Source organism: Anopheles bellator, chromosome 1 (genome assembly GCF_943735745.2).
Source record: "Anopheles bellator chromosome 1, idAnoBellAS_SP24_06.2, whole genome shotgun sequence".
Taxonomy (NCBI): domain Eukaryota; kingdom Metazoa; phylum Arthropoda; class Insecta; order Diptera; family Culicidae; genus Anopheles; species Anopheles bellator.
Window position 1 is genome coordinate 32,229,481 of NC_071285.1, and position 6,031 is coordinate 32,235,511.

Sequence of the window (6,031 nt, forward strand, 5' to 3'; positions counted from 1 at the left end):
CTTACATTCGAATCTTAAACTTGCAAGCAAAACGTTTCTGTTTTCGACTAAGCTTTTTGACTGAATCTTTGTTTGCCCACTTTACTGTGACTGGCCAGGGATCAAATATGTACGTTTTTGTGTCCGCGTCGTCGGCGCGCCACCGATTCGAAAGCTCGTGGCTGTGAATCCAGCTTTACGCAAATGCCTTGAAACTGTTTGATGGTTAATGTTTAGCTCATGGGTGAACTTTGATTATTTTTGTGGTTCTATAGACATGTTCGACGAGGGGTATGCCTTGCACCTCGATCTTTACCATCAAAAATAACAGCACTGGGTCGACGAAACCAAAATTTATCACAACTAGCTGTTACAGTATCGGCACTATGCACAATTTGAGCGGCCTAGCTTGAATTTTCTCCTTTCTCAAAGAAAAACTGTAAAATGTACCAAATTTTCTCTTTGTTGACTTCCATTGTTAACACCCTGTAACTCACAAACAGATGGAACAAAAACAAACAGTGAAAGCATACTTTAAAGTGTGAAGTGTCGGTTTGAAAACGAGCATAAACTTGAAACTGCTGCTGATCAAACTGATTGAAATTGAACTTCATGAGATATCGATCTCTAAAGCCTACCGAGAAAATAATAGATAACTTTATCTCCAACCTTATAATTGATTTCTGGATCCATTTTTTTGATTCCAGCATTACACTGGGTTATTATTTCAGTGACAGGATTATCATTTTGGTCGTCTTGGGTCCTTCAGAAAAATAAAGGGGGTGTTGTGGGGGGGGGGGCGGATTGGCTTCGCATGAGATGGAGGGACTGTATCGATAGCTATGCAAGAACAGGTGCAACAGGTCGGTTGACGATGACGCTTCTTCGCGAGTTTGGACAGGTGAAGAGCTCTTGTTGGCTTTGGAGCCAGATAAGAAGAAGCATGATTGAAATTGCTGGTGATTTGGTGCTGGTGACAATTGAATAGTGTGAAATAAAGGTTGAGCAGGCGTTCGACAGTATTGGAAAAAGCACTTAGCAAAGGCGTCGCGTGAGATAAGACATCTTGTTTTTACTTTTATTCGTGAGAATGTTGCAGGTTATTGGTGCTTTCTTGAGCTTTCCAAAAAATGAATGCTTAAGAACAAAATCTTCAATAAAAAACCACATTCGTTCGAAAGAATTAGGAACAGAAAAGTCGCTGACCCTCGATGGCACATTAATGCGAAGCAAAGTTTGCAAGATTTATCGGACGATTTATAGGCTAGTCTTTCGAAGACTCGCTGTTACCATCGTTGCTTCAGTTGTTCGATTTGCAAACGCATTCGTATGATTACTGAAGTCGATGTTGGAATAAAGAGGAACCTGCATTCGACGGTGGCATGGGTAATCGAATTCACAACCCGCACACCCACAACCAATTAAGAACGTACACATTGAAGTTGCAATTTTTAATGTTTGTTTTTGGATGAAATGTTGCGTAATCATACCGTTCAATCATGGAAATCATGCCGTTACATTTGTTGCAGTGTTGTTTGGTGTACACTTTTTATATATTTCCTGTATATCTATACAAAAAAATTACAATAGCTACAGAAAGAAAGAACAAAGACATAATTTCTTTTGTAGAAAAACATCTACTACTGTTACACGCGTTACGGTGTGCGCTCTTGGCATATCGCAACCTACAACATCCGCGGTCGAGTTAATAATAATCTTATTTCCAATGATCTTATGCTACCGAGGCATCACTCTGGGTGGTGGTTAAGTGCATACATACCATAACTTCATCGAGTACCGTCAGCAGAACATGACCTACGATCATCACTTATCGCACCGATCACTGTAGGCATAAATCATAAACCATAAGCCAACATTAATATAAATATTTGTAGTTTACCAATTAAAAGTAAAGCGATCTTCTGCGCTCCACTGATCCTAGTGGAGAGGAGTGGTATCACCACAATCCATTGTGGATTTCGACAAAAAGGAATTAGTCTTTAACTAATTTCTAAGACGGTCAGCCGCGACTCAAGTTCGTCTGCCCGATAACTAACTCACAATTTATTTGTTGTGAAATAAAGTGAAGTTTATGATTTTTTTCAAATAAAGAGATTAACAATTCGAGTTGCTCGGTGAATGTAGAGTATTCTCGTACCTAATTCTCTTTCTTATTCAATGAATATGTAAACAGGGCACAGTGAATTAAAGATTATGACTTTTAACAAACTTATGACGATTAGAAATTTTTTTTTGTCGGAACAATATTAAACTCATGATTCAAGCACGGTTTTAACAATGGTAATTCATACATATTATATTTGCATTGTTGTCCTTAGAGAATGGAAAATATGCGAAATCGTTGTTTTATCTGCGCCTTTTGTACAGTGAGAAATTTGTTCAGGATGTTGACGAAATATTCAATTGAGCGGTGCTGCCTCCCACATGGAATAACGTGTCATGAGTAACTCTGTTTGCCAACAATTGCCCATTACCTTTAGCCTTCTGTTTTAGCCAAGAGTGTTCTTTAATCTTTCAATTTCTAATGCTAATCAGTGTTCATTTCCGTCTTATATCGACTTAAACGAAAACAAGGCGTAATAAGGCCAAAAGGCCAAACTGACATGAAAACCGTACACGTTTCTACGCTTTTTGCTAAACTTCCGACGGAGATTTTGCTTGCATCGATATTTCAGAGCAAACAGCATTGGCCCACGTTTTTGCTAGTTTGAAAAGGCTTTTATTCCGTTTAGTAACATTCGTCGTTTTTAAATCAAATATGATGAGCACGTCTCGGCGTGGATGAGAATATTTCTGCCAAAGTTTAGCAAAACGGCGAAAACTATGTCCGTGAAAACTATGACTCTAACTGCATGGCTCTGAAGGAATCGAGAATATGGTCGCTCTGCATCGTCAGTGCTATCTTTCACATAGCGTAATACTGGTGCACTCAAATACTCAGTAAATGTTAGTTTTAAAATAATTGTCATTACTATGTCGAAGGAGCATGGCTCCTGGTGAACAAAAATAAACTGAAATGCTTCATCATTTACAGAGTCAAAGTTAAACACAATGGTCCTCTTTCACCGGGCGTCACTGTTACTGTTGAATGTAACAGCGATGATGTCCATAGGAGGACAGGCGCTATAAGTAACGGATGATAATATTTATAACTGGGCACAGCAAAGGACCAACAGCTTTGTGACCACTCGGACAGATCTCAAAAGATGTCCTCTTCAGCCTCGATTATATGAAAGAAGGGTCAAGAGCTCACCCGCAAAGAAGGATACTCTGTGTGAATTTCATCAAGTTTACACTTTTACAGCATTGGAGCATTGAGTTTTTTCTTCTGCCTTGTTACGTTGTATTTCACATTTATTAGGTAAACTAGGAGGAAACATGCTCCTTAAAAACATTAAGGCAGGTGACATCATATTTTGCTATGTTCTTCAACTCAACCAGAAATGGTAATTGTTTTACCATTACACAATTGAACCGTTATAAACTATCTTATTTTCTCTCACTTCATGGCATGGTAATAATCGATGAACTGAAATTTTCATATGTGCCTTGCACTTTGATAGTAAATCCAATTACAGTTCATGTTTGTCATCGAGATGTTTGTATCGAGAAGTTAGTGTTGCAGTATGCGGAATCGTCGCCGAAAAATCGTGGAAATTGAAAACAGTCACAACACTGACCACTTTCTACACAGATTGTGCCCTATGCTGATAGGATAATTCGAATAGGTATTATAGGTCGAAGGCTCTCCGATGTAGCTAAGATGCTAAGATGCTAGATGTTAGTCTCTGATGCTCTTTGTAACGGCTTGTTTTCACAGATGGGGTTGTTGGTCCCACGCCAACCGCCCTCTGTCACGCAGATATCGGGAATCGAACCATGGTCAGTTGTGTGACAAATGGTTCCGGGATTCGAAGCCAGGGCAGCTGCGTTACCGACTGCTCTACCAGCGGGGCTGGATTTATACAAAAACTTTATAATCCACTTTATAAAACATTAAAATACGTCTGTGAGACATGTACTCTGTCCAGGACTGCTGAACTCTCTTAGACGCACCCTAGAGGAAGATGCTCAAATTGATATTTGGCCCCGTATACTATGTATGCCTCGCCAGGCTCCGCTGGCCTAGTCATTGCATGAGAATGGCGGACGACAATTACTACTACGACATTACTACGACAAATTTTATTACTTTATTGTTTTACTTGTGGTTCGTATGTATTAAAAATGTGTACTTGAATGATTCATAAAAATAACTCTATTCAATGTACAACGAATTTATGCAATTTTTATGCTTTGAATACAAGAAAAATCATTTAACTGACAATTCCTTAAACTTACAGTTCAAGCTAGTTCGAGTGGATGATTCTTTTGGTTTTTGTATCATTTTAAGGCAATCTCTCACAATAACGATGTTAAATGAAAAGCCCAAAGTACAAGGGAATAAATGAAGGCATCGCATGGAGATGTAGGGAACATATTGGATCCATTCTGACCCCTCAACCAGCATGAAATAATACAGCAAGCCCAGGCATACGCCATTTGTCTACTTTTCGTCTAAAGTGCACAAAACGGATCAACATGATAGATTCTGGGCACGTTCTTTTAGTACACTAGCTTTTTTGCAAAGGAACCATAAGGCATCTCTTGTAACGCATTTGCTACCGTAAATGTTGTCACAAAAGCTACCGATAACGAATGGATGAAAAAAGTGAAATGTTGTTGGCATACTGTTGCTAGAACTACAGTTTTTTCTATGTCATATCAAGTTTAATTAGCATCAGTAAGGACGAAATGCAGGGGCTTGCTCGTGGCGGTTTAGTGTAATGGGAATGGTTTGATCATGTCCACTGCGAAACGAGTTTTTCACACTTCTGTTTTTTCCTTGCACTGTTTAATAACTTAGCAGAGTAAGAAGCTCAACACGTCACCGTCACCTTCTTTGTGGTGTCGGAAACACGCCAACTGCAGGTTTTTGGGGCTCAAGGCGTACAGAATTTTAAATGATATTGAACACAAATATCTCACGTAATCACGATTTTGGATATGTAAGTGGCGTGGCTGACATGAGTGTATAAATTACTTGCACTTTCGTGAAAATTTACATTTGTTGCATTTGCACTTTGGTGCAAATGCAGCAATTTGTTTGCTTTTCATCGTACGTTTATCTGGTGGTATGTTCAGACCAATATAAATACATGAAATGTACGATTCGTAGTAGGAATGTCTCAACTTTAATAAACTAGTTTTCTACCCACATGTTTGATTCCGCACTAAAATATTTGGCTATCGGCACATTCGAAAAACGGAAAAAACATTTCTTCCCGCCTAACAATAGGGTAAACAAGATACTAATATATTTTATAAAATCGATTAATCACAGATCGATTGATAAATTAGATTAATCATGATATAATGATCAGATTCATTCACAATTATACGTTAAGAAGAGCATAGTAGTACGGAGAAAACTGTAAAAAAACATGCAAACAGTTAGCCGCTTGTGCAAAAACCATCAACGCTTCGGTTTTTCACCCAGCGAATGTTATTTGAATGATAAAGGGATAATCCCTCAATATTTACTTGATTCCGAAATGCAAGCTGAGCGGATTTGTTTATTCATGCGTATGTAAGGCTTATAAAATCGATTTATTATTTCGGAAGCAACGTGAATATCCGTTTCGTTTACTCTTGACAGAGTGCCAAAACAAGCCTTTCTAGCCGGAAGCCACACTTGATTTCTTGCTGATTTTTCGTCCGTTGGTCGTCTCCCCGCCATTCTCTGCTAACTCTTTCACCCGTGTCAGTTGTGGGATATGAATATTTCGTGTGCATAATAGCGTTGTACATAGGGTGGGACCAATAAAATACTGCCTGGCAGCGAGAGGAGGAAGCGATGCAGTGCAACAGGACGCTACGTATATGTTGCTTCATATTTCATTTGGCATAATTTTGTTCGATTCCGAACCGCTGTAGTCCACTTGCAACCATTGCGGCCCATCCACACAAAACCAGCCCCACGTTGTCGTGA